The sequence below is a fragment of the Chiloscyllium plagiosum genome, unplaced genomic scaffold (genome assembly GCF_037043375.1).
Source record: "Chiloscyllium plagiosum isolate Xiang-an unplaced genomic scaffold, Cpla_swu_hap1 HiC_scaffold_38, whole genome shotgun sequence".
In the NCBI taxonomy this organism is placed as follows: domain Eukaryota; kingdom Metazoa; phylum Chordata; class Chondrichthyes; order Orectolobiformes; family Hemiscylliidae; genus Chiloscyllium; species Chiloscyllium plagiosum.
Window position 1 is genome coordinate 81,101,695 of NW_028270176.1, and position 18,492 is coordinate 81,120,186.

The following is an 18,492-nucleotide window of genomic DNA, read 5'->3' on the forward strand; positions in this document are numbered from 1 at the left end:
ACTCAGGCTGAAGAGACTTAGAGTAACTGATTATACAGTGGCGACGCGAGCGCGGGATTATTTCTGTAGGATTGTGTATTAAGTTTTTTTGTGCTTCGGCACAATTTTTAGAATGTTGGGGATGCTTAGAGTTATGATGCTAGCTCTCTTAGTAATGGGATTTTGTCAAATATTATTTTCATATGTGTTATTAACGGTCTCTGAGTCTGATAATCCGCAAGTAATAGACCTGATGCATGTAGTTTAGTAAATTGTGGGGATGTAGATAATCAGAGACAGTACCGCAGCTCAGAGATACATCTTAAGTCCTTTGGGGATGGTACTTGGTATAATAGTCTTGTCACAATACACAGGGCCATCTTCCGATCACCTCTCGATTGTCCCGATAAAGAGCGTAACCCAATATATCTAATGATAAAGAAAACCATATGGCACAAAGCAATTCTCGGGGTGGGGGTGGGGCACCTATGAGATACAATTAGATGAAACATTTGGGACAGAAATGTAAGCAAACGGGAAGGATTTCTAGGGCTGTTGTTTTCAAATTAGTGTAGGACAGGGAAAACGGGCAGAACTATTGGATACTGAGCTGAAAATGTGTTGCTGGAAAAGCGCAGCAGGTCAGGCAGCATCCAAGGAACGGGAGAATTGACGTTTCGGGCATAAGCCCTTCTTCAGGAATCGGGCATAAGCCCTTCTTCAGAACTATTGGATAATAAGGTACAACCTTTCACCCCTCCCGATGATCCTGAACTAGTAAAAATTATAGAGATAAAGGACTTGAAACAGACTATCGAAATAGAAACTGGGTATGGGGATGCAAACACCTGGTTTGAATGGGTAAAGTATACTGTAAAAAGTCTGAAGAAGAGCAATTGCTATGCATGTGCCTCCGGTAGGCCTGTGACCCAGGTGGTTCCCTTTCCGCTCGGGTGTAAGCGAGACAGGAAGGGCTTGAAATGTATAATAGCCCTGTAACAGGATAAGACTGCATGGAATGATAGGAATTGTACCTCCCTATCTCTGATGTTCGCTCCCTTGGAGAAGAAAGATTCAAAAGACCCCCTACTTTTTCAGCTGCAGTCGGAAATCACACGATGTGTGTGCATAGACGAGATACAAGTCAGTCTAGAGATTTGGGGGAGCTGAAAGTCTGTTCAGAGATTAAGAATGTTACCGAAACGGAGAAGGGAGGGAACTACTCAGCACCAAAGGTTCCCCGAGCGGGTCTGTGGTGGTACTGCGGAGGCAAAATATTGAGACCCACCCTACCACCGGATTGGAGACGGATATGTGCAATTGTACAATTGGTAATTCCATTTACCCTGGCATTTGAGAAGGAAAAGATAGTAGGGAAAAAGGGAAGGGATAAGAGATAAGAAAAAGGGAAGGGAAAAGGGTTAGACACTTCATTCGATGACAGGATTTATCTCGATTCTGTAGGAGTCCCTAGGAGGGTACCTGATGAGTTCAAGGCTCGTAACCAGATTGCAGCAGGCTTTGAGTCAGCTCTCTTTTGGTAGGCAACAATTAATAAAAATGTACATTGGATAAATTACATTTTCTATAATCAACAGTGATTTATAAATTATACAAGAGATGCGGTTAAAGGAATATCAGAACAGCTTGATGCGACAAGTAGGATGGCATGGGAAAACAGAATGACCCTTGATCTGATTTTAGCGGAAAAAGTGTGTGTGTGTGATGTTAGGAGGAAGCTGTTGTACCATTATTCCTAATAACACTGCACCTGATGGTTCAATTACTCGGGCCTTAAGGGGATTGACTACCTTAGCAGAGGAACTGGCTGAGAATTCAGGAGTAGATACATCTCTCACGGGATGGCGTGAATCATGGTTTGGAAAATGGAAGGGGGTGGTGGTTTCCATCCTAACTTCCCTGATAGTAGTAGCCGGGGTATTGGTAGCCATTGGCTGCTGTATCATGCCCTATATACGAGGACTCACCCAAAGACTGATTCAGACAGCCTTAGTAAAACAGATACCCCTAAAATGGAATCAGGCAGAGGAACTTTGTCGATTAAATAATGAGGGGATGAGTGAGACCAAGATGGATGAAATCTCCAGAATGATGCTTGCGAATTTTGGGGGCAATGCTTAAAAGAAAAATGCAGAAGATAACAAATGGTAATTAAAGAAAAAGGGGGAAATTTTGGGATTTAGGTAAAGTAGTGTCACTTCTGCAATCATAATTATTTATGCAAGGTTTATGCACTCACACCAGTGTATAATTGCTTCAACCAAGAGCTGAGTCAACAAGAATGAAAACTTTGTGAAGGAAATATATAATTGTTTTTGTATTAGCTAAAATGTGCTTACAAGAATGAAACGTGCCTGCAAGCAATGGTAGATGTTACAGACAAGGAGATAAGGTGCTGTGAGGATGTAGGTTAAGCCAGAAATGCTTGTACAAGCAGTAATTATAAACATCTGTTTCCCACTTGTGCAAAAACACAAAAACAAACCTCAATTAAAAGGTCACAAGGATCAATATGGTTGGGGAAAGGGAGGAAATGTCACAGGTGGGGGATTTAGATAATAGTGATGGAGGATATACCTAACAATGGACCACAGCAGGATGTGGTGAAATGACCAAGTAAAACCTGTACGTTATTATGTACAAGGCCGGATAAGGCAACCGAGAAACAATAGTAATGGGCACCGGGTTTGGAATAGTGAGTCCTATATAAGGTATGTATTTGCTAAACTCTGTGTGCCTTATTCCAGGCACCACGCTTGCAAGCATCTAATAAACAAACTGATTGCTTCAGATCTTGTCTTGGGCTGAAATTATTGAAGTGAGTGAGCTTTGTTTCTCACAGTCTGTAATTTAAATTTACTGTGTTTTCTATTCTCTCAAGTTCTCATAATATTTGCTCCTCGTTTTCTTCATAACTTTGAGACAAATCTCAAAATTCCGGGCACAATAAAAGCGATATGAATTATAAATTAGTATCTGACAAGAGAACCAATGAACAGCTACATAGGCCTCTTGAACATGGGGTTGGGCATTAAGAACAGAGGATCAGTGGTTAGCACACGTGTCTTACAATGTTATGCACTTGGGTTTGATTCCATCCTCGGCCACATGTTTGTGTGGAGTTTGCATGTTCTGGTTTTCTCCCACAATCCAAAAATGTGCAGGTTAGGTACATTGGCCATGCTAAGCTGCACGTTCTGTTCAGGGATGTGTAGGTTATGTGCATTAGTCAGGGGAAAATGTCCAGTAATCTGAGAGCAGAATGGTGCTGAGTGGATTATCCTTTGGAACGTCAGTGTAGACTTGTTGGGCCAAATGGCCTGTTTCCACACAGTAGGGATTCCATAAACATAGAATTGTGTTTCGCTAAACATAACTGACAATTTGTTTAATGTTGCATTTAAAACTTATCTTTAACTGTCAATTGTCAATCTTGTAAAATATCTCAATTCTACTGAAATCAATGTTCAAACAAAACACTGCACATAAAGCCACACAAAGATCTTCATGACCATCTAATTACTGTTCAGTGGAATAATCACAGTAAAATTTTATTGTTCCTGAGATCAATCCCCACTATCACAGTAAGGATCTGGTTATCATTCCCTTCAATAAATGCAATCGTTGTCCTCTGGTATTTCAGTTCAGTCGTTATACACCACACTGGCTGTTCAAAGCATGGTTATTCTTTATTATGAAGGGCCAAGGGTTCTAACGGCAAGAGATGTTGTTTGATCTTATTTGTTGCACGTTCTCAAACAAGTTTTCACTATAAATATTGCAAAAAATGTGTTTATTTGGTCTTGTTCAACTGCTGATCCTAACATTTTCAGTTCATGTTCATTCAGCATATTTGGAGAAAGTGAGGAAAGCTGTGGTGTTGGAGAAGTGCAGGCACATTCCAAGAGCAGGAGTATCGAAAAGATTCCTGATGAAGGGCTTATGCCCAAAACGTCGATTCTGCTTCTCCTCGAATGCTGCATGACCTGCTGTGCTTTACTGGCACCACGCTCTTGCCATTAGAAATATTTGACTGAATATTCAGAGACAATACCAGAAGTTACCTCTGTCAATTTAATTTACTGTGCTTTCTATTCACTGAAGTTTTCATGTTAATTGCTCCTCTTTTTCTTCTTAAATCTGATACAAATTTCTAAATAAAGAACACATTAAAATTCACATGAATTATACATTTACATTCGCGACAAGAAAACCAATGGAAGGCGATATAGAATTCTTGAACAACCCACACATTTGAATGAAAAAGCAATTCCTTCTAAAAAATGTTTCCATGTCTATATCTTTTTCTCAATTCAATAATCCTGCAAATAGTTTATAATTGTCAGTTGATCTCTCTGAATGAGTACCTAATCAATGTCAATGTAACAGCTGAAACATTAATAACAGATTGATAACTGGGTGTTAAAGACCTTATTTGGAGCCAACAAATGTTTGGTATTTACTAGAATTCCACCAGAAAACATTCTTGAATCATAGTACAAGAAGTGAGATTTATGAGAGATGTGCAAACCTTATTTTTAAATGAACAAACTCCAATATTTTCAAAGCATTTCAATCTTACGGTCAAAATAAACAGGTGAATGGAAAAATAAAAACAAGTTTCTGACAATTCATAAACTGAACAACAATTACATATTCACTTTGATCAAAGGACAGAGGAATATTTAGATGAATCACAACATTTGGTGACAAAGTAGGTAATCAGCTGACTGACAAGTAATAGGTGGTAGCATTTGTTAGTTTACTGAAGAAGATATCAACTTTATTTCCAATTTATAGCACGAGAGAATAATGTTTAATGTGTTTCAATTTTTTGGACTTGCCCCTTTGCAACAAAAAAAAGATCAATCTCATTACTTAGACATCGTAATCTTTAATTCTGCAACATTTTCAAATATTCTCCAGGAACTTATAAGCAACAGAATTAGATACAGGTATCCCCACTATCCGAAAATAGAGCGTTATTATGAAACCTTACATAAACTGAAAAGGCGTAGATCGAAGAAGCATTAATTTATATGGGAAACACCTCCCCTTTTTTCGTAAAAGTGAAAATCCTCTTCAGATTTATTTCAGTTAGAGAAAACAGGGACAGATGTAAGTCTTTTGTAAAAGCAAAGTGGCTAAAGCGAATTTTCCAACACATATTTCTTGGTACCCTGACACAAGTAAGTATCAGATTTTGTGATTATTGATATAATAGATAAAAGCAGATCTAATGTTGGAGTGATTATTGATATAATAGATAAAAGCAGATCTAATGTTGGATTGAAAAGCAACTCAGTCTGTGCTTAGGTACTCTCTAATCACCATTCAGATAGCTCTTGATATATTTCTGGTGAAGGTGTGATTTGAAACCTTCCCTCGGGTCTGGTAATAGAGACAATGCCACAGCTCCACAGGCTCCTTTCATAATTTTCCCACTCAGGACGGCAGGACTGCAATATTATGTTTAAAGTGGTTACACAAATGAAAACTAATCAGCTGTTTATTGTAGTAATTCGAATGGCAATTAATTAGGTACTTTCTGTGTGTAATGGACTGGGAATTAAACAATATTTTACAATAACAATAGAATAAATGAATGATAGTCTTAAATGAAGAGGAATCTCATGGCAATTCTTTCATAGACACATTGACAACTCTGCGTGATCATTGTACTTTAATTTTAAAAATGCATCAGTCATTTAATGTGAATATTCAGCCGAAGACAAGTTCCCTTCCTTTCAACAATGTACAACTTCCACAATTTCAAAATGAACAGTCATTGATAAAGGAAGGAACAAGCAGATGTTAATTCTATTTTCTTCACATAAACGTGTGATTAATTTAAGTAAGTTTCATATATGGAAAAAGGAAACTCTTATTGTGGTTCAAAATACAATAAATGTGAGCATGAAGTGAAATGTAATCAAATCAATTCAACTGTGTTCTCTCAGTTAAAATACCGTTCAATATTCAAAGTAGTCGAGTGATTGTACACTCAATATCTTTACATTAATTCAGTGCTGAGACATAATTCCACATTTATACCCCTTATAGTGAAGCAAACTTGTGCTAGGAGTCAGACGAGGTCGGGGAGGTCCTTAATGAGTACTTTGCTTCAGTATTCACGAGTGAGTGGGACCTCGTTCCTTGTGAGGACAACATGAAACAGGCTGATATGGTCGAACAGGTTGATGCTAAGGCGGAGAATGTGCTGAAAATATTTAAAAATCATGGGGATAGATACGTCCCCTGGGCCAGAAAGGATATAACTTAGGTTGTTATGAGAAGGGAGGCAAGTGATTACTGTGTCTTGGCAATGATCTTTGCATCCTCACTGTCCACTGGAGTCGTACCAGATGATTGGAGAGTGGCAAACGTTATTCCCTTATTCAAGAAAGGCAATTGAGATAATCCTGGGAATCATTGATGAGTCAGTCTTACATCAGTTGTGGGCAAATGTTTGGAGAGAATTCTGAGAGACAGGATTTATGATTATTTGGAAAAGCATAGATTGATTAGAAATGGTCAGCATGGCTTTGTGAGCGGCAGGTTATGCCTCACAAGCCTCATTGAATTATTTGAGGTTGTGGCAAACACATTGGTGAGGACAGAGTAGTGGATGTGGTGTATAAGGACTTTAGCAAGGTGTTTGATATGGTTCCCCATGGTAGGCTCATTTAGAAAGTAATGAGGCATGGGATATAGGGAAACCCGCCTGGTTAGATAATAAATTGGCTGACCCATAGAAGACAGGGTGAGATTAAATGGATAGTTTTCAGCTTGGAGCACGGTGACCAATTGTGTTCTGAAGGGATTAGTTCTGGGACCTCTGCTCTTTGTGATTTGTGAAGTTATTCATTTTGGAATATCAAATTTGAATGCATATTTTCAGATTAAATGCAGGATTCTTGACAATATGGAGGAACAGAGGGATCGTGGGGTGCACATCCATACATCCCTCATAGCTGACATCCAAGGTGATAGGGTTATTAAGATGGTGCATAGTGTGTTGGCTTTCATTAGCGGGGAGATTGAGTTTAATAGCCACGAGGTTATGCTGCAGCTCGATGGATCCCTGGTGAGACTACACTTGGAATATTGTGTTCTGTTCTGATCACCTCATTAGACATAGGATGCAAAAGCTTTAGAGAAGGTGCAAATGAGATTTATCAAGATGTTGCCTGGACTGGAAGGCATGTCTTATGAATAAAGGTTGACAGAGCTGGGACTTTGTTCATTGCAGTGAAAGAGGATGATAGTTTACTTGATAGCTTTGTGTAAGATGATGAGAGGCATAGGTAGAGTGGACAATGAAAGACTTTTCCCCACAAAGTGGCATAATTTTAAGATGAATGGGGGAAGTTGTGGGGAGATGTCAGAGACAGTTTCTTTATCGATAGTGGTGAGTGTGTGGAATGCACTGCCAGTGGTGGTAGTAGACTCAGATCCATCAGGGACATCTAAGTGACTCTTGGATAGGCACATGGATGATAGTAAATGAAGGCCATGTTGGTTAGTTTGATCTTAGAGTAGGATAAAAGGTCGGAACAACATCGTGGCCAAAGGGCCCTGACTGTGCTGTACTGTTCTATATTCTATGGACTGAAATGAACAATTATTATATATTAGAAACAAATAGATTTTCAAAATTCTATTAGCATACTTAAGAATAATGATAAATTTCATCTTGCTATTTGACTGCTATCTGCAAAAACGAACAGGAATTGTTGCAGGGAAAGTAATTAGGTTTTTCTAAATTTATAAGGCTGGGATGACACAGATCATTCAAATGGGCAAAAGTCATATTTTTAACAGTGCGCGTTGCATCAGAAATAATGAATTCTTTTGTAGGTGTGTTGATTGGAAATAAAATGGATTTTTATATTACTGTATAGGTACTAGGGAATATTGGATTAAATTCAAATATAAACTTCACTGTAGTTGTTAGCAAGACTAAACTAAAATATACTATAATTATTGTCATGCAAATGCCTTAACAATTACTCTTAGATTCCTGAAAAAAGGATATATCGTACCATTTTCAAACAGTCAATAAATTAAATTGTGAACCTCAGTGTACTTGTTACCCAGACCAATTATTATGCAATTATTGTAATGGTAGTGACTTGATAACTAATGCTAAAACCTAAACAGGTAAATTGGTTCAATACTTTGCCAGCATGTTACTCTGAAATTGATTGGATATTTATTAAGATCGGTAAACTGAGGGACAAACTATAATAGCTCGCTTGATAGAATTGAAGGAAAAAAATGAGACAGTGCTTATTGAACAGGATTGTTTTTGTTTAAAAATGCAGTTGATGCAAGAATAATATATTTTCCTCCATTGGTTTTCTTGTAGAGACATGTTTTTTTTTAATTGTCATGATTCAAGGTTGAGACACTTGCGTCAGAGTCTGCAAAGGGGAGAGTGAGCGAGAAATATTTTTTTTAAAAAGCAGAAAGGAAAGGAACTGGCGAGCAGAGGAGCTCCAACTGTAGTGTCTCCCCCTGCCAACATCTTATTGGGTGAGCTGGAACGCAGACTAGTCAAGCAACAAGCTGACACAGTCATACACACAGAATTATAGCTTACAATGTCCTAGACACCATCGTCACCATCCCTGTATGTCCTGTCCAACCAGCAGGACATGGATGTAACTGAAATGCTGGAACATGCAGGTTTATGGACTAAGATCTGCAGAAGGTGATCAATGTGATTTATTTGACACTTCTCCAGAATATTAAACTCCAGTCCAATTTGAAAAGTTACTATCGTCATCAGACTTGAACTACAAATGTCAGAAAAAAAATTATCAGAAAGTTACAGCACACTTGGCCAATCCTGGGTTGGCTGTAATAGAACTCCCCAGGCTTTACAGCTTCTTGTACTCACCATTGAGAGTAAAAATTTCAGACTGAACTCTGCCCTCTATGCTTTTATAATCTGTTTTTGAACATATTTCTTTGGCAGTTGCACACCTTCTTTCCTTGTTTCTTTCCCAGCTCAAACTCCATTCCCCATGGCCTTGATGGACTACCATTTCTGCTATTCAATTTCTCCTGCCAACCCCGTGTGACAGACTGTCTTTTTGTCCTTGTCTCACCCCCACCTTGCTCACAACCTGTTACATTTCTGATGGTTCCCAGACCTCTGTAACTTTCATTCCGCCCCCCGGGTCAATGGCGCGAGTTTTGAATTCTTTTCCTCCTGAGATAATCAGAAATTTTTCCGGTTGCAGTATCCCCCAGATTTTATTTTGAAAAGCAGAGCATTTGTGTCAGAGTCAAGTATTTGTGAGCCTTCATCCACAATTCCCAGCATTTGGGTGTAATTTGTGAGCCTCCCACAGATGTGTAACGTTACTGGATTGGCTATGCTAACATAGCCTGCAGTGTGCAATTTAGGTGGGTTGGGCGAGCCATGGTTAATGTGGGATTATGGGGGTAGGGTGGGTGAGGAGGTCATTGCAGACTCGATGGGCCGAATAGACTCTTTCTGCACCCACTGGATTCTGTGATTCTAACTAGTTGTGACTGTTGTCATGTTTTCCTCATGCCAGTTTCATTCAACTCATACATATGATTCTGTGGGTGCTCACTCACTCATTTCCTTCAGTTTTACATCAATTTCACACTGAATGTGAGGGTGGGAATGGATTTGTAAATATAAATACTCCAACCAAAACCCCTCACAGGTCAGGAAATGTTTCTGCTACTTTCATCACTCACAAGGAACAGGAAAATAAAGGTTCAGTCACAAATCTTATAGGAACATAGCGGTTATAATCACCAGGAAAGGCTGAACAGCTCAAAACGCTTTTCTCAAGAAAAGAGGAGGCTCAGAGACAACCTGTTACAAGTAGAAAGCTTTGTGTCTGTGTTTTCAGAGATTTGAGGTTGAAATCATTAGGTTGGAAGCATGTTTCATTGCCCCAGATCATCAAAGGTGCTGTCTAAATGTGCATCTTTCTTTCAGTCAGTCTGAGTTAACTATCAGATGGACAGGTCAATGTCTGAGTGTCTTACCAAATCCCTGATTGAATCTGTCTCCGCCCACAAACTCAGGTGCCTCACCACTCACTGGGTCACGGAGAAACTCTGCTGGTACAATGAGAACTATCTTTGCTGTCAGCTCTCCTCGTACTTCCGCCTAATCCCCACTTCCCTTCATTAAATCCCAGCTGCATCTCGTCCACCCACATGGACATGTTGAAGAGCATGAGAGGAGAAAGGATTGAAACCGAGAGTTCAATAGCCAGAATGAGAGAGGAAGAAGGAAATAAACGGTGATTGTGGATCCCAGGGGATACAGACTCCAGGATTAGTCCTTGTGGGCATTCCCGCAGTAATACAAGACAGCATTCCATGATGAGAGTTAAACCCGGGTGGCAGGAGAGGGAGCCACTGAACATTAGCAAGTTTATTTCAAACACAGGAGGTTTGTTCAGTCAGTAACAATGTGTTCGACATGGAGGTGAAGTGAGCAGTGAGGGGAAATGTTACCACAAGCTGACGATGGATAACTTTCATTGGAACAGGAGGACGCCATTCAGCCCCTCAACTTTGCTCTGCCATTCATGATGATCATAGCTGATGTGTGACCTAACGTACAATTTTCAAAACACTCTAATTTCATCAATAAACTCCTCTGCAACAGACAAGATGAGTGTTGGAAAACTAAACATCTGCAAGTGCTGGGAAATCAGAAAAAAAACAGAAATTGCTGGAAAAATTCAGCAGATCTGGCAGCATCTGTGGAGAGTGAACTTTTCAGGACCAGTGACCGGTCAGGTGACCAGCTGCAGCTGACCATTCTGCCTATTCTGGAACACTCTCTGGAACAGGTTCTGGTGTGATATTGTCAATAATAACGGAGAGAAAACAGGAGGACGGGCTCAATTAGAATAAGGAATTCACTTAACCCTCCCAGTGGGACACTCACCAACACAGTCACACTGCAGAGAGGCTATTCACCTGCCCCACGTATGGGAAGGGATTTACTCGATCTTACAATCTGCTGAGGCACCAGAGATAGCACAGTGGTTTTAGACCCTTCACCTGCTCCATGTGTGAGAAAGGATTCATTCAAATCTCTCACCTGCGGAGACATTAGTGCATTCCCACTGGGGAGAGGCCATTCACCTGCTCAGTGTGTGGGAAAGCATTCACTGAGTCCTCTGACCTGCTTAAACACCAGCGAGCTCACTCTGGGGAAAGATCATTCACTTGTCCCCAGTGTGGGGGGAGATTCACTCAAATGCAGCCCACACAGAGGGAGAGGCCATTCAGGTGCTCAGTGTGTGAGAAAGGATTCAGTGATTCATCCTCCCCCCCCCCCCCCACCCCGAGACCCCAGTGAGCCCACACAGGGGACAGCTCATTCAGATGCTCAGTGTGGGAGAGGGGATTCAGTGATTCATCCCCTCCAGGGGCTCTGGTTTCCTCCCACAGTCCAAAGATGTACAGGTCAGGCGGATCAGTCGTGTTAAATTGTCCACAGGATCCAAGATTGTGCAGACTAGGTGGATCAGCCATGGGAAATGCAGTGTTACAGGGATGGAGTGCTCTGGGCGTGATGTTCTTCGGATGGTCGCAGGGGTTTGATGGGCCAATGCTCTCCTTCCACACTGTCGGGATTCTATTCTATGATTGAGGATAAAGGCTACACAGCAGGTGTCCTTGGAGAAGGAGCATGTGGTGTGCATCAATACTCTCGATGCCTTTAGATAGAGGTGGGCACCGTAGGGGATATAGTGCTTTATCTCCATCACTGCCCCCTCCGCACAACTCTACTTTGATTTAGTCCCTTCTCACTCTGTCACTTATAATGGTTTGCTTGGCCCATAATGGGCTTTGTTTGGAAATATTCAATTGGTTACACAAATGGTTTACTGCTGGTGATTATGTGTCTAGATTAGAGTGGTGCTGGAAAAGCACAGCAGGTCAGGCAGGATCCGAGGAGCTGGAAAATCAACGTTTTGGCAAAAGCCCTTTTCCAGCACCCCTCTAATCTAGGCTCTGGTTTCCAGCATCTGCAGTCCTCACTTTTGCACTGCTGGTGATTATATGTTAACCAAAAGCAAAATGGCGTAATGATGATTTTGATGGTGGGAAGTTTGCTGTGATCACATTTCTGGGTCGGAGAAATGGGGAAAAAGAACGCTTCACAGCTCATAGAACGAGAACTGAAAAGCAGTTAAATCAAACCAAAGGTTCAGACAGGGAGGGAATATTTCCCTGGAGTTTGAGTAGCTGGAAAGTGATAGTATCCGGGAATAGACAGGATTTTGTTTTACAAAGGTTGAAAGTTTTAAAACTGTTATAGTCAGTTATTTTCTTTAATTTTATTTGTTGTGCAAAAAACTTTTACAACATTTTAAAACCAAAATTTACAAACCTTGTGTTAAAGATAAATGTTAAATAAAATTCATCAAACCATCCCTCACTGAAAACTGTTGTGGAAGTGCAATCTCCTGGAGAATCCCTGCCCCCTTCTTCCTACCCGGGCTCCATGGCTATATACATACCTGGGAGATAGCAGCAGGAGGAGCCCATTCAGCCTTTCAATCCTGCTCCACCATTCAATGGGAAACAGCTGACCATCCAGCTCAGTCTCCTGTTCCTGCTGTGCTCCAATCCCCTTTCATGACTTTACCTCGAAGAACTATATCTAAGTCCTCCTTTGGTTTCACTGCCTTTTGTTCCAGTGGCATTGCTATGTTACTGTGTGGGTGTAGGCAGGGTTAATGTGATGGTGCTGCCTCCTGGAGGATGCACTCAGCATTCCTTATCATCCTGCAGTAACATCAATTGGGTTTCAGCAACGAGAGATAGAAACCATTTCCAGGATATGGGCATCACTGGCTCAGTCAGCATTTATACCCCATCTCTCGTTACCCTTGAGTAGATGGTAGTGAGCTGCTGTCTTGACCCATTCGCAGTCCATTTGGCGCAGATAGACCGACAATGCTGGGAGGGCGAGTGTTGCAGGATTTTGGCTGAGTGATTCTCTATCTTTGGTTCTTCAAATGTTGTTTAACTTAATCACGATCTGCACATGATTTTGAGGTTTCAGTCTGCAAATCTTCACCATTTCACACCCTGTATAAAGGAATATGTACAGGTTAGAAATTCAGAGCAGACAATTCTCGTTTCTCTGGAATATCTTTTTCCCCTTTCTTCCCCCAAAGCTGTAACCCTCCAGCTCTTACTCTCTCCCACCATTCTGACTCTACTACCCCCTAATGTACACCCTCCCCATTCTCATGGAATTGTTGACAAACAGATCTATGCCACCACTTCCCGTCCCTGGTTAGACTCTGCACCCTTTCTGGGTTCACTTCCTTTCCCTCAGTTGCTGCAAGTCAATAATGTAACAGCAGAATGAAACAAAAGGAAACAGACAGGGAGGTGACAGATCCTGGACAGAATAGGAAGCTGCAGTCTGGGAGAATGGGTCACATCCTTTGTTTCTCACTGGTTGATTCCAGTGTTATGACAAGTTGGGAATGTAACTTGGTCCCATGTCGGTGTGGTGACACTTTGAGCCTCCAACAGATCAATACTACAAGCAAATACGTTCCTCCTCCAGACAATCACAGTGTGAAATACTTTCCACTAGTTACCCAAAAGCACATGCTCCAAAACTCACCCACTTCTGGACTTATGCAGTGCCAGGTTTCCCCACAGACGTGTGGTCCCTGCCTTGGAATTTGGGAGTTGCAGTCCTCATTCAGCCATTGGAGCCCTGTCTCTGGAACGTGAATTAAAAGTGTGGGATGGAGGATGTTGTGTATCGGATCCCCATTCAGACACATGGGACATGTGGGCTGTCACTTGGATTTACTGAGACATCCGCTTAGACAACCTGATTTCTGACGTAAGGAAAATAGATTCAGCCAATTGGGGGATAGGGAGGTTATTAAGGCGCAGTAGGCTTTAAGAAGAGGTGGCTCAGTGGCTAGCACTGCTGCCTCACAGCGTCAGGGACCTTAGGCGACTGTGTGGAGTTTACACATTCTCCCCATGTTTGCATGGTTTCGTGCAGTTCTCCAGTTTCCTCACACAGTCCAAAGATGCGCAGGTTAGGTGGATTGCCCATGCTAAATTGCTGACAGTATCCATGCACGTGCCGGTTAGAGAATTAGCCATGGGAAATGCAATGTTACAGGGAACGAGTGGGTCTGAATGGGATGTTCATCATAGGGTTGGTGTGGACTCGATGGATGAATACCCTGTTTCTGCACTATAGAGACTCTATTCTATTCTCATGAAGAAGACTGTACTTGTCTAGATGTGTTGTGAATCTGTGGAATTCCCTATTCAAACTGCAGTGGATGCCAGGACAATGAGCCAATTTAATGAAGAGATACAGATGTTGAATTTGCAATGAGATGAAGGGTGAGAGAGAGCAGGCGGGAAAATCCAGCTGAGACCGATGTGAGCTCAATCATCACCATATTAAATAGTGGGGTTGGTTCTCCTGTGCCCAGTGCTTATCTTCTTACGGTAATAACTGGAAAGCTGAATCCAAAAATCACCACCTTCACCAAAGGAGATTTTCGGAAAATGACAGATAGTCAGGTGGATTAGCATTCTAAGCTTAGATAGTGAGGAAATGTGTAGGAGATAATGATTTTGAAATTTTAAACTGAGGGGAGACAGTGATTTATGGTTTTAGATTGCGTCGTACATTGGCAGCGTCCAGAGTACGCTGTTGTGAATATATACCCTGTACTTTATTACAAAGCCAAGGTCACTGACAATGAAAACCAAAACACCCAGGAAACATCGCCTCCCCTCGTAATCCGATAAAAGACTTCTGATAAGTCTGATTGAACTTAGAACACTGATGGAAAGCTGGAAGATTAGATCCGCTCCCAAGATCCTGTGCTTAAACAAAAGGAGACTACAATAGGATGAGGCAGGAGTTGGCTACTGTAGACTGGAAACAAAGACTTTACGGTGGGAAAGTTGACGGACTGTGGGGGAATATCAAAGCAATTTTTTGAAGTGCTCAGCAAAAGTATATATCAGGGAAAAAGAAGGACTGTAGGAAAAGGAATAATCTGCCATGGGTGGCTCAGGAAATAAGAGAAGCTTCAGCAAAATCGACGTTTCAGGCAAAAGCCCTTCATGATTCCTGATGAAGGGCTTTTGCCCGAAACGTCGATTTTGCTGAAGCTCCTCGATGCTGCCTGCATTGCTGTGCTCTTCCAGCACCATTGATCCAGAATCTGGTTTCCAGCATCTGCAGTCATTGCTTTTACCCAGGAAATAAGAGAGTCTATAAAACTGAAATAAAATGCATACAAATTGCCAAAGACCAAGGAGATTAGAAAAACTTTAAAGATCAACAGAAAGCGAGATGGGATTGGGGGAGAAAAGTGATTAATACCTATCCCCAGGGCCAGAATAGCAGTTTATACTGCTAGAGGGGAACCTATTGTGTGGGGAACGTATGGCCTCTGTAATTGTTGAAGCACTTAACTGTTACCATAGAGATAATCCTGATCAAGTTACAAATCACAGAACACTCCAAAAGCTTGTTCTTCCAAATAAACCTGTTGGACTATAACCTGGTGTTGTGTGGTTTATAAGTTTATTCACCGCACCCCAACACCGGCTCCTCCACATGAGAATCCTGATAAATACCCCACTGAAACTGAAGCACCTGTCAGATACTTGAGGGAGCCACGGGGGCGTGGGGGAGGTGTGTGTGGTTTAACCACAAAGTGCTGAGCTGAACTAGACTTTCTAACTGCCGTTGCCATGGAGATAATACTGAGAGACAGTCTCTATTCAAAGTCCCAAACCACAAAGGTATAAGAATGGGAGTGGCACATCGGACAGGCAGGGAGTTACCTGATGCTGCCTGGAGGTGTTCTGCATGTACACTATCCAGGTAACTGCCATGTCTCATCAATAAAGACTCAAAGAAGACCTCTCAGAGTTCTGTGCCCAGTTATTCCTATCCAGCAGAGTTCAGGAATATGAGTACACAGCAGTCAGTCTTCACAGTGGAGGATACGAAGAACATGCCATTAATTGATAAGGAGACTGAGGAAGGTGAGGACCTAGATAATAACCATTATCGTGAAAGAGTTAGAGCTGGGCAAGCTAATGGAGCTAAAGGTAGACAAGTCTCATTACCCTGATGGAATACATCCCAGGATACCAACAGAGTTAATGGGAGAAATAGCAAATGCACTTAGAATCATAGAAGCCTACAGCAGAGACAGGCCCTTTGGCCCAAACTGGCCCATGCCGACCAGAATGTCCATCCACACTAACCCCATTTCCCTGCACTTGGCCCATTTGCTTCTGACCCTTTCCTATCCATGTATTTGTCCAAATGTCTTTTACCTGTTGTGAGTGTTCCTGTCTGAACCACTTCCACTGGCAGCTCATGCCGTATACATACCACCCTCTGTGTAAAACAGTTGCCCCTCAGCTTCCCTTTTATTCTTTCTCCTCTAACCTTAAACTGATCCAATCAAGCCGTTCAATCCTTGAGTTCCTGGGAAAAAGACTGAGTGCATTCACCTTATCCATGCCTCTCATGGTCTTATACACTTCTAGGAAAGAGCCCCCTCAGTTTCCTCTGCTCTAAACATTAAATCCTCACTTGTCCAACCTCTCCCTATAACTCAGACCCCTGAGCCCTGGCAACATCCTTGTAAATTGTTCTGCACTTTTTACAGTTTAATAACTGAAACCTACATTACATTCATTATATTTCCAGTATTTCCCCACGGCGCTGGAATCGACGTGACAATGCCAATGGATTATAATCCATGATCGAGAATGAACTCCTTTACAACAATCCCGTTTTCATAGTGTTTCCCATGGTGCAGGTAGCCTTGTCTCTTTCTGGTTGCATGGTTAATTAAAGACTTGCCTTTCCACAAAGCAAAGTTGTGGCTTAATTGTTCCTGGGAAATGTGCCATGATTTTTCAGACTTTCAAAAACAAATGAAATCTCTCTCCACACTCACCATGCTGACATGGACTTGGCTGTGTCTCAGTACTTTTGCAGTCACACTGAGATTTGAAATATTCGCCCACGGACAGAATACACACCTTTCCTTCCAGATGAAAAGGCCAATGATATTCAGATCGGCACGGATCAAGTAACGATCAGATCTGAACATGAAGTTCAATTTGTATTTCTCATCCGCAAATCCACCCTTTCAGTACCATACAACAGAGCACACAAGTTACCACTGTTAATACAGGATGGAAATTCATAAGACAATTGTAGATTGAACTGTAGTTTCCTTGTTCCCCCAAAGCTTTAAACCTCAGTCTCACAATTTCTCTCTTCTGTGAACTGAAATCCAAGCAATCCCCCACTCCTTTCCTCCACACCCAGTTCTCACACACTCTCTCTTCGAATTCAGTTTCCTAGCTCCTGATGAGAACCATCCTGCAGACACTGCTTCCTGCACACTCTGGCCAAGACCCATCTTACTAAAATGAGCCAAAGTAGAATTCTAACTGCAGACCCATCCTTGTCCCTTTCCATAACAACCCTGAATCTTCACAAAAGAGTTCTGATAACTTTCTTCAAAACGCTGCACCACTGATAGTCTGATCACATGTCAGGGTAGCAAGAAAAGGGCCATTCCTCTGGGTGCTGCTCCCAGAGGGATGAAGCTGCTAATGATAGATTAATCCCTCACACCCACAGCCTCCTTCAGGCACTGACCTATACTGCGCATACTCCCACAGTTGCCAGCACTGCACCCATGCACTGGTCTCCCCTCCTACAGCACATGCTCCCGATCATACAGGAGTCCGGGTGATTGACAGCAGCTGCTGCCCAATATATCAGAATCCCTACAGTATGAAAACAGGTCCTTCGGCCAAACAAGTCCAGACCAACCCATTCCCCCTAACTAATGTAACTAATACTATGGGCGATTTAGAATGGCCAATTCACCTGACCTGGGCATCTTTGGATTGTGGGAGGAAACCGGAGCACCCGAAGGAAACCCGCTCAGACACGGGGAGAATGCGCAAACTCCACACAGACAGTCACCGTGGCCGGAATCGAACCCGGGTACCTGGTGCTTGAGGCAGCAGTGCTAACCACTGTGCCGTCTCTATCGACGGGAGGGGGCGGGGCTGGAGGACTGGGTCAATGGGATTGTTAACAATGAATGAATGCGGAGGACACTGAGGGATGGACAGGTCAGTGAGGGACAGGATCAGTGCAGCAGCAGGAGGGGATACTGGACAAACTAAGCAATGGGAGAGTCTGACAGGAGAGAAACTACAGGAAGGTTCTGTTTGGAGGCTCAGGCAGGGACAGCTGGGAGACAGTGTGGACTGGTGGCTTGGGCAGGTTTACTAATCAGCATCTTCAAAGATGCTGTTACTCAACTCTGAGCCTGATCCTCCTAGTCCAGAGGTAAGGACACTTACATTATTTCCAGGTGGGCAAGGGATACAGGCACTGCCTTTCAAAAGGAACTC

General features: G+C 42.2%; 1 long non-coding RNA gene across 5 annotated transcripts in view; it reads right to left on the reverse strand.

Moving 5' to 3' along the window:
- Positions 1–12,337: 12,337 nt before the first annotated feature.
- Positions 12,338–18,492, reverse strand: part of LOC148139664 (uncharacterized) — a 50,257-nt gene continuing 44,102 nt past the window's right edge. For 4 of the 5 annotated variants that reach the window (XR_015753568.1, XR_015753567.1, XR_015753569.1 and 1 more), the window contains one exon: positions 12,338–13,113. This is a non-coding gene — a long non-coding RNA (uncharacterized LOC148139664). Of the gene's footprint in view, positions 13,114–13,671; positions 13,766–18,492 lie in introns of those variants that run through there. The other variant, XR_015753570.1, reaches the window with a different exon arrangement.